Raw genomic sequence first — 11,996 nt, forward strand, 5'->3', positions numbered from 1 at the left:
AAACAATTATTAAACATTTATTTTGTGAGAAGCACCACGTAAAGTGCTAGTAGTTCAGGAATTAAAAGTGATTTTAATCACTCATCATGTAATAAAAGCTACATGAAGACTCACAAAGTAAATTCAATTGATTCCATTCAACTTTTATTAAATGCCTTCTAAAGAAATTTTACTAACCAGGAAAATCAGAATCAGCAAAGGCTTTGTGGATGAAGGGGAACTGAATTTGAATTTCAAGGATTGATGAAGGATAGAGGTCATTCCAGATAGTATGAGCAAAGGATCCAAATCTGGAACCGAGACACTTTTGATATGTATGAATATAACACACACACACACACACACACACACACACACACACACACACACACACGGAATCCCAATTAAATAAACCAAAACATAGAATCAGACAAACCAGAGCTATAAGGGACCTCAGAAATCATCTAATCTTTCTCCTATTTCAAATAAATAAACATGACAAGACTTTACCTGGGAGATTCCTCTCCAGAAAGATTTTAAGTTCTAGGATCAATACTCTAGAGTTGGAATAGAATTCAGACGCCATTGAGCCCAATACACCCATTTTATAGATGAAGAAACAGAGGCACAGAGAGGTTATTTGTCCAAAGTTTCATGAGTAGTAAATGGAAGCCCTAAGATTAAAATTCAGGATACATGATTCCAAATTCAGCAGGAAAGTTCAGTATTCTTTCTACTACACAACCCATAGAAATTTTTTTAGTCTGGCTCCTAAATGGTGAAACAGCTAGTGTAAGATAAAGAGTTCTAGCTGAGAGATCAGAGTTGGAGGTTCTTGTCTCAGCTTTCCCACAATTCTCTGGGTGATCTTGGGTCCATAATAGGATCACAGATTCAGAGAGGGAAGAGACCTTGGAGATCATAGTCTTCAACTCCCTTATTTTCCAGATTATTGAAGACATGACTTGCCCAGATTCACACACACAGAAAATGCCATTTGATCCCAGCTAATAATCGAGGCAAGATCTGAACTCAGGTTTAATGTTGTATTCTCTATACCACATTGCCTCTCCTAGCCCCTAGTTTTTTCTCTTCTCTTTCCATCCTCCCTCTTGCTCTTCCTTTCTTTCCCCTGATTCCAAATCCCATAATCTTTCCCATTTACAGAAAATCATAGTTTTCTCATATGTAGAACAAAGGGAATTGGACTTGGTAAACTTTAAGTACCTTCTAGGTCTAGTAGTCTGTGGTCTATAACTTCTATTTCTAGGCTCCTCTATGATTCTTTTAAGTGACAAATACCCAATGCTGCATTCAGGCAAGGAAAAATATTCATAAGAAACACTTAAAAAAAACAACAAGCAGCATCAGTCATTTATTGAGAGAAAGGAGGAGAACGTATGTATTTTCATCTAAATACAAAATGCGATCAGACCATATGTTGGACTAATTACTGCTCAAACAGAATTTAAGAAATAGAATCTGTTTTCTGTAAGGAAGCAAGGGATCAAAATGCTCTGCCTGTCTGGGAGCTGGGGCTGGAATAAGAGCTATATGGTGAGAGTCAATGGCAATATCCCTCTTTCTTCTCAGCCTCACCAAGTGTTATTTACCATGAAACAAGTCCTCATACATCAAAGCCATCCCCTTGCTCTAACACCTCAGGGAGAGTAAGAGCTTGTCATGAATCAGAGAAAAGCATGCTGTTTTGGAGGTCAGGAGACTGGGTTTTGAATCCTCTTGCTACCCCTTAGTAGGGCAACTCATTTTTCTTTTTCTGGTTTTATTTTTCTGCTATGTGAAAGGAACAAGTCAGAATGAACCAGATGCTGTCTAAGGTTCCTTCCAGCTCCAGGAAATAAGACCTCTACCTTATACTATCTATCTCCTTGCCAAAATTTGCTTCCAGATTAAAAAAAAAAACAACTTGAAAATTGTGCATATTAGTCAGTCAAACAGCATTCACCAAGGGAGGTAAAGTATCAGAAGTTGTGCTTGATGCAGGAGATACAGATAGAATCCCTACCTAGCTTACATTCTACAGAGTGAGACAATATGTACATATATCATAGGGCATTAGAAATATAGATTTAGAGCAGGAAGAGATTTTAAGAGGCTTTCAAGTCTAATTCTCCTTCATTTGATAGATAAGAAAATTGAAGAAGGCTAGACAGATTAAATGACTTGCTCAGGGTCATGAACTAATAATTGAGTCAGAATTTAAATCTGGGTCTTCCAGGTCTCATGATCTGTTCACTATACCACATTGCCTCTCTCTCTTCCTTTCTATTAATTCTTTCTTTCATTTCTCTTCCTCTTTCTTCCTTTTCTCTCTTTTCCCTCCCTCTCCTTCCTCCTCTTCCTTCCCTTCAAATATATACAACATAAATACAAGGTACTGGGGGCAGGGGAGGAGTAGCAGCTAGATTTGGGGACCAATCAAGAAAGGCTTCATTATTGATTTGTATTTCCTGTGGGCCCAGTGAAAACACTTTATCCCATCTATCCCTTTAGCCTAAAGCAGATCTTTTCATTCCACAAAAGAGTTAAAGATTACTGTGTAGAAGGTGAAATTCAGGAACTATACTTCCCCTGAGGAGGAGAAGGCTGAGACTTGGCCCTTTCCTGAGATTAGGTTTTTCATAAGAGAGGGGGTATTTCTGGGGATGGAAAAGGGTTTAAATTTTGTGAACAAATATCATGAGTTACCATAGCCAAAATTCATCATGAAATCTCCAGTCTATTAATGATGAGCTTCTTCATATGTAACTAGGCTATTGCTCAGAAAGATGACTTGTTCAGTGTCCTGAGTCATGTTCAAAGACTTTTCAGGCAAAGAGCAATGGCAGAACCTGTCAGATAATACACTCCACTGGCGTCCTTCAAGGACCCAAGCTCGTCTCCTTTGGTATTCTCCTGAGAGCAGGAGAAAGTTAAGAAAGCATCCAGTATGTTGGGTGTTGTCAACAACACAGACAAGCATCAAATAGGGTGAGCACGAATGGATGCATTGTGATGTCTCATTGGAGGGGTGGGGCATCAAGTCATGAAACCATTCATCCATTTGACAAGTATATGTCACCTTACTGCAGAGTAATCTGAGTCTTCTCCTTTTCTACTATTAGAAATCTGTGAGAGTCAATCTCAGAGTCACTCAAAAAGTGAATTTTCCCTCCCCTTGCAGTCTGTAATATTCAAGTATTAGAAATACTTTCAAGTTTTCAAATATACATTCCATTTTAAAATATATTTTTAATTAAAGCTTTTTATTTTCAAAACATATGCATGGATAATTTTCAACATTTACCCTTGCAAAACTGTGTTCCAAATTTTTTCCCTCCCTTCCCTCCACTCCCTTCTCTAGATGGCAAATAATCCAATATATGTTAAATATGTGTAATTCTTCTATATGTATTTCCACAATTATCATGCTGCACAAGAAATATCAGATCAAAAAGGGAAAAAAATGAGAAAGAAAGCAAAATGCAAGCAAAACAACAAAAAAAGTGAAAATACTATGTTGTGGTCCACCTTCAGTTTCCACAGTCCTCTCTCTGGGTGCAGATGGCTTTCTTCATTATAAGATCCTTGGAACTGAGTCATCTCATTCTTAAAAAGAACCATTTCCATCAGAACTGATCATCATATAATGTTGTTGCTGAAAATACATTGTTATTAATACCTTTTATCTATGTTTCCCACAATATTTTTCACCCCCACATTGTGTCCAAGAAAGACATAAAAGAATGATGTATGAAATATAACCAAGTATAATAATAAAATAATTTATAATAAAGAACTTTTTACAAAAAAAAGAGAAGAGAAAAAAATTCAGAAAAGCTCATCAACATATCAATAAAATCTTACATAGCATGCAATGTTATAACTCACAAAATACCGCTCTTTCTTTTTCTCCCCATAGAGCAGTTAAGGATGTGCCACTTATACCTCTTTTGGGAGTATATATTTTGGTTATTATAATTTGTAGCATTCAGTTTTGGGTTTTTTGTTTGTTTGTTTTTTTGCTGTTTTTTTACACTTACATTGTAATAATCGTGACTATTTTTCCTGGTTTTGTTTATGCCACTTTGCATCAGTCCACATAAGTCTCCATGTTTTTCTGTATTCATCATGTGAATAATTTTTAAAGGCACAGAAATATTCCATTACATTCATATGCAATAATTTACCTAGCCATTCCGCTAGATATCTTGTTTCCCAGTTCTTTGCAATAACCCAAAATAATGCTACTCTAAAATTTTAAATGTTTCTGGGGTCTTTTCTTTTGTTATCCATTTCTTTGGAGTATCCTCCTGGAAGTGAAATCTCTGAGCCAAAAGGTTTGTAAATGTTTGTTGCTTTATTGGCAGGTATTTCTTTCTTTTTCTTTTTTTTAAATTAAAGCTTTTTATTTTCAAAACACATGCATAGATAATTTTCAACATTTACCCTTGAAAATTTTTTCTCCCTCCTTCTCCTCCAGTAATCTACTATATGTTAAACATGTGCAATTCATATATAGGTACATACAAATATATATTTCCACAATTGCTATGCTGCATAAGAAAAATCAGATCAAAAAGGAAAGAATGAGAAAGAAAACAACATGCAAACAAACAACAACAAAAAGAGTGAAAATACTATGTTGTGATCCACTCTGAGTTCCCAGTTTCTCTCTGGGTATAGATGGCTCTCTTTATCACAAGACCATTGGAACTGGCCTGAATCATCTCACTGTTGAATTGATCATCGTATAATCTTGCTATTGCTATGTATAACATTCTCTTGGTTCTACTCATTTCACTCAATATCAGTTCATGTCAGTCTCTCCAAGTCTTTCTGACATCATCCTGCTGATCATTTTTATAGAACAATAATATCCTATAACATTCATAATCCAGTTTTCAGTTTCTTATCACTACAAAAAGAGCTGCCGAAATATTTTTGCACACATAGGTCCTTTTCCCTTTTTTATGATCTCTTTGGGATACAGGCCCAGTAGCCACACTGCTGGATGAAACAGTCTGCAGTTATTTGCAATATTTCTAAATGGTTTTCAGAACAGTTACGTGCCCATCTTACCACAACTATGTTGGATTTGATAATTTCCATCTTTTGTAACCTTTGACAATTGCCTGAGTATACAGTAAAAATTCAAGGCTGTTTGATTTGCTTTTATTATTGTTATTCAGTGATTTCTCTTTCAAATGATTGTTTATCAATACTAATGCAAACAAGATTAGAAGGGAAGTAACAAATTGGGAAAATATTTTTAAAGTTAAAGGTTCTGACAAAGGTCTCATTTCCAAAATATATAGAGAACTGACCCTGATTTATAGGAAGCCAAACCATTCTCCAATTGATAAATGGTCAAGGGATAGGAACAGACAATTCTCAGGTGATGAAATTGAAACTATTTCCACTCATATGAAAGAGTGTTCCAAATCACTATTGATCAGAGAAATGCAAATTAAGACAACTCTGAGATACCACTACACACCTGTCAGATTGGCTAAGATGACAGGAACAAATAATGATGAATGTTGGAGGGGACGTGGGAAAACTGGGACACTGATGCATTGTTGGTGGAGTTGTGAAAGAATCCAGCCATTCTGGAGAGCAATTTGGAACTATGCCCAAAAAGTTGTCAAACTGTGCATACCCTTTGACCCAGCATTGCTGTTATTGGGCTTATATCCCAAGGAAATACTAAAGAGCGGAAAGGGACCTGTGTGTGCCAAAATGTTTGTGGCAGCTCTTTTTGTTGTAGCTAGAAACTGGAAGATGAATGGATGTCCACCAATTGGAGAATGGTTGGGTAAATTATGGTATATGAAGGTTATGGAATATTATTGCTCTGTAAGAAATGACCAGCAGGAGGAATACAGAGAGGCTTGGAGAGACTTAAATCAACTGATGCTGAGTGAAATGAGCAGAACCAGAAGATCGCTGTACACTTCAACAACAATACTGTATGAGGATGTATTCTGATGGAAGTGGAAATCTTCAACATAAAGAAGATCCAAATCACTTCCAATGATCAATGATGGACAGAAATAACTATACCCAGAGAAGGAACACTGGGAAGTGAATGTAAATTGTTAGCACTACTGTCTATCTACGCAGGTTACTTATACCTTCGGAAGCTAATAATTAATGTGCAACAAGAAAATGGGATTTACCCACATATATTGTATCTAGGCTATATTGTAACACATGTAAAATGTATGGGATTACCTGCCATCGAGGGGAGGGAGTGGAGGGAGGGAGGGGATAATTTGGAAAAATGAATAAAAAAAATGATTGTTTATAATTTTCAATTCTTTTGAGAAATATCTGTCTTATCCTTTGACCTCTTCCCTATTGGGCAATGTTTTTGGCACTATATATTTCTGTTATCTGTATATATCTTGTTTATCAGAACTTTATCATAGACATTTACATTTGATCCTAAGATATTTTTTCCTGTCAACCCATTCCTTTCTTATCTTAGTTGCATTAATTTTATTTATTTGTAGCATGAGTATGATATGATCCCTCATTCATATAGGCAATATAATTAGTGGACATGAAATTCTATGTTCTCTGGTATGACTCAGCTCATACTAGCAAATTTAGGGATGGAAGCCAGTCATGGCCATGACTGTGGAGCTACAACTCAAACTAATGGTCCCCAGGTGTCCCTGGGGTATATGTGTGCAAAGAGGTAGGGCACACTCTTACTTGACAATGTAGTTTCTGAGCTCCCATTATTATATTTCCATTTATACAGTGTTGGTAACCATGACACCAATAGCTGATGAATATAAAATATTTAATAAACAATTAGACAAAGGCAGGGATAGTCATAGCATTTACTAAATAGAAAGTAAGAACAGGAATAAGCAATATAAGCTTACCAGCACACCCAATATCTGTGGAGAAGCCTGATAGCGAGACGTCTTAGTAGAGAAACCTACTTGCATAAGGTAACTTGACATTTCTTTTCTGCTTCCCTTTTTGGTCCTTATAGTTCTCCTGCTAGGTAAAACTGCTTCTCAGTTACTCTCAGATTACTGAAGTTTTTATAAACTCTTTTAGTACTGAATAGCCCTTATTACCTTTATATCCTAAAATGTTTATAGTAGAGTGCCAATTGTTTCAGTCACAAGCAGTTCCTTTAAGTCAGAAACAGCCAAGATCCTCAGATCCATTCTAGGGCAATGAGGAGTTTTTCCTTCTCCAGATGTAAATGACAGAAGAACCATGTTGTTCTTCTCAGATGTCCCTTCAAAGAGCCTGGCATTCTGCTGCTCTTTAACAAAGCCAAACTTCTCAAAGAAAAGCAGATGCAAAATTTATCTTCTTCCCTGTTCCTGTCTCTTACACTAAAGAGGGCAGTAGAAGGCAACATAGGCAGCCCTGAAGAGTTTCTGCTCTTTTAGATTAGAGATGGCATTGGAGAGCTCTTCTCACACCAAGATTCAGCCTTTTCTAATAGACTTCCAGCAGCTGCGTAGCCTATCAGGTTCTAGTCAGCTCTCTCAACTGAAGCATCCCTTTTCATCTTGTAATACTTTGTCTTCTGTAAGCAGCTTCCCCCCTTTTGTCACTTCCTATATCTTCTGCTCCCAAGTCTCCCACACTCAACTTTTTTTCCTTTTCTCTCTTGCTCTGCTCATTTCTTCTTTGGATTCTAATTCCTCAAGTTAATATTTTCTTTTAAGCAGTGACCCATCTCTGATACAATGTGAAACTCAACAATCAGACAACAGTCTTTATATAATCTCGTAGTTCTTTACTTGATTTACAGTTTCTCAGTCATAACCTTCAAAACTCTGAAAAACACCTACAAATAAGACGATTGGCCACAAAGCTCTGTAGCTATTACTACCTCAGTAATTATTCTATCTTCAAGCAGGTGCTCCAACTGCATTAATGTATTCGTGTGAAAAATGTAGGTATTAATTGTTCTCTAAAAGTCTGATGAAATTATTTTGTACTTCCATCTGAATTAGGAATGACTGCTTTCCCCTTTGTAACTTCTTTTATAGCTTGTTCAATTCCTTTTTCTGATATTGAATTATATATGATCTCTATTTCATATGCAATTAGAGTATTTTATATTTTTATAGGCAGTCCATTTCTTTTAAGTTCTCAATTTTGTTGACATAACCAGTTTTGATAATCCTTTATACTTTTTTGGTTTTGTTATAATTTTCCTTCATTCTTTTTATTTTGTTAATTTGACTTTTCACCTTTTTAAAAATTAATTTAGCTAAAAAAATTTCTTGCTTTTTTTAAAGAACCAGTTTTTAGTTTTATTTCTCAGTTCAAAATATTTTTTTCTCCCCTAATTTTTAGGATTTGTTCTTTTATGCTTTTGTGCTTTGGGCTACTATTTATTTACAATTTCATTGTCAAATTTCCATTTTAGTTTGTATCATTTGCTCCTGGAATTAATTACTATTTTTAATTGTATTATCATCTATAAATGATATGCTTCAGTACTTCTGCTTTTTGGAATTCATTTACAGTTTCTCTGTACACTAATGTACAAATTCTCTCTGGTGGTTTTTCAAAAAAAAATATGGTTTTAAGAATTTAGTTGCTATGTGTGTGTGTGTAATGATTTTTTCTATTGTATGTTTAAATTTATCATGCTTTCTCTGTCTCGATATTATAAGCTTTTGATATTCTTTTATCTGAAATTATTGTCATATTTTTGTTTTTGGAATATCAGCTTAAGCATAATAGATTCTGTTCTATTTTCTTATTTTTGTTCTATATGGATGTATGCATCTTGGATATATTTCTCTTAAGTGTGAAAATTTTTGGCATTTGGTCTTTTCCTCATTTCTCTCTTTTCTTTCTTTTTATTGGGAGAATTTAGTCCATTCACATTTAGGGTTATATGTTTTTAAAAACACATCTATGTATGGCATTATCCATAGATATAATCTCTCCTAATCTGAGTTAACATTTAGTCTCTATAGTTTATTTTGCTTCCATTATTCTGATGCTAATCTTTACTGTACAACTATCCTCCCTCCTATTAGCTTATAAATTGCAAAATCCTTGTTTTTAAAAAATAAAAATTCTTTCATTTTACTTATTTTTGCATTTTCTACATTAAATACATCCTTTCTGTTTCATTCACTTCCTTCTTTTACTTCATTGATATTAATTTATAATGCCCCTTTAAAATATATTATATATATTATTATATATATATAATTATTATATATTATATATATATATGTGATTTTCAGCATTCCCATATTTTTCCTTCCTTCCTTGCCTTCATTTCATCTTTTAGCATATACCAAAATTTATTCCCAGAAATATCTTGGTGGAGGCAGCAGGGTTTACTGGAAATTGTTCTGTAATTCAAGACAAATAGTCCTCATCCTGTTCTTTGCTTCTTTTCTCATTGTTTGTCCCTTTTGCTGTCATGCCATCTTCCTTGTCAAAACCTAATCTCTCGGAGACAAAAAAAAAAAAACAAAAAAAACAAAAAAAAAACCTAATCTCTCTATCCAATACTCTTTGAGTAATGTCCTCAGCAACCCACCAAGGATTCCGACCACTTCTCTGATATTGGGAGCTAGTACCTGAGAGTCATAACCCTATTTTAGAAAAATTGTTTTACTAAGATGACCAATAGCTCCCAATAGAGTTTGCTTGTTAACTCCTCCTAACTCGGTAGAATCACTTTAAGGAGCTGCTGATATAATCAAATGCCCACCATTCCCTCTAAAATATGTCTCACAATGTTACATCTTTATTCTATCACTAATCCAGGATAGGAAGAAAAATGGAAAATATCTCATCTATTTCCCCTTTGGAGTCTAAACCAATCTTTTCTTAGAGCCCCAGTTCTACTCTTTCTTCTCCCTACCCCAGAGGAATCCCTTTGTACTGTTCTGCCACTGATAACATTGATTTACTCATATCTTTTTGCTCTTTTGAGCACATTGATGCTCTCTTTGCTTTCTCAATCTCTCTCTGACAATGTGCAATTTTATTACAAAGAGAAAACCAAATAACAAACACAAAGACTTTCACCACTTCACAATCATGACTTTTTCTGATTTTATCCACACAAAAATAAACATTCCATTTCTTGGTCCTTCATTGCTATCTGAGAATGTTTAACTTGTTTATTTGTTTGGTCAATTTGTATTTTAAATAACCTGCTTACCTCAAGGTTCTTTTGAAGAAATGAATAAAAATTTTCCTTTTATTTAATAACCAATTATGTACTTTGATGCTAAGAATATTTTCCAGTACATGTTATTTTTTAGTGTCAATTGATCTTTGCTTTCAGAATATCACATCCAAATCTTTCCTTTGATTTATTGTAAATAAGGAGTAATACTGTCTATGCTGATTGATTCTCTTTAGGATATAAAATATTTTTTCCCTTGTTACTTGAGAAATTTGTTGTTTAGTACTATAATTCTAAAGTTTGACTACAGCATTTCTTATTAAGTTAAACTTGTTTTTTTTTTCTTTTGTCATTCTGTAGAGTTCTGGGATTTATAATTTGTTTTTTACTTCTTTTTGTGGACAATATTCCTGTTTAAAATTTGGAGCTATATATTTGGAATTTAAAGAAAATTACTTTATGGAGATCTAAAATGTTATTATATCTCTTCTCATCTATCTTGAAATTCATCTTTGATGTATTCTACTAATTTTTTAAAATTTTGTTCAATTTAACTTTCCTTCTGCTTTTATTTTTGATTTCTAAGTCTGTCCTCTTTGTTAAAGAATCATGTATTTTACAGAATGACTGTATGTTCCCCTCAACCTCCCACAAATGCTCTATTTTCTTATTAGCCCTGTTGATTCCTTCATTTAGAAGCTCTCTTTTTTGTCTTGCTTATTTTACATTTTCACTTAATTCAAAGAATTAAGAAAAAATTAAGAAATTAAAAAAAGCAAAGAATGATATTCTGAGCCATTCTGAGATATTCTAGCAATGAAATTTCTCCATTGTTATTTCAAAGGAGGATCACAATATTTATTATAATACTTTCACTTTCCATTGGGTGTTTTGCCTTAGTTTTCTTTGTAAATTACTTGTTCTTTTCTTTATTTGTTCATTTTCCTGAATAATTTTTCTTCTATCTTTATCAGGTCACCCTGCTTATTTTATATGGTATTATTTCTATAAACATAGTGCTTTTTTCTTTTTCACTGGCTCAGCCTTGGCTTCTATGCCACTCCTCCATTCCTTGTTCTCTCTAGTTTAAGACTTCTAGGGTAGAACAATATCTATGGCCTTCAAGGGATAATCTCAATTGGGGCTTTTGGGGATACTTTATCAGGCCTCTGTACTTGGGCTTATTCTTCAACTTTTCTAGAGCCCATCTTTTTGGGCTCCACTTTTTTCTTTATGGCTTACTTTCTTCAGTCCCCTAGAATGTATTAGGAGATTTTTGGGACATCATTGAGCATAAACTCTGAGAATCTTTTATCTACATTTCTCTTGGTTCTTCTGTTGCTTACCTGCTACTTTTTAGGGCATTAAAAACTGTGGTTGTAACCTACATTTTAGTTTTGACCGTCTTTCTCTGTTGCATTCTCCTCGTACCCTACTTTTTTCTTCTTCTACCAAATTTTGTTGATTCTGGGTATCTCCATCTTTCTCTTATCTCCACTCACCACCCTATTTCAGACCCTTATTCCCTTTTGCCTGTTCTATAACAGTATTCTCTTTATTGATTTCCCTACTTCAAATCTTTCCTCTCTCTAATATTTCCCCCTAGAGATGCCAAAATAATATTTCTAAAGCACTGATCTGAGGATGTTACTCCACAGTTCAAAAAATTCTATCATTTTCCTATTGCTTCAACAAAAAAAATTAATTCCATTTATAGGAGTTAAAACCCTCAGCCATCTGGTTGCCCTTTACTCCCAAGCCTAGCATAGATCCCCCCACTATTTTCTAGATTAAACTAACCTACTTATAGTATTCACACATAGCATTACATTTCCTATCACCCTGTTTTTGCAGTCCTTCCTCATTT

The sequence above is a fragment of the Sminthopsis crassicaudata genome, chromosome 2 (genome assembly GCF_048593235.1).
Source record: "Sminthopsis crassicaudata isolate SCR6 chromosome 2, ASM4859323v1, whole genome shotgun sequence".
NCBI classification, from domain to species: domain Eukaryota; kingdom Metazoa; phylum Chordata; class Mammalia; order Dasyuromorphia; family Dasyuridae; genus Sminthopsis; species Sminthopsis crassicaudata.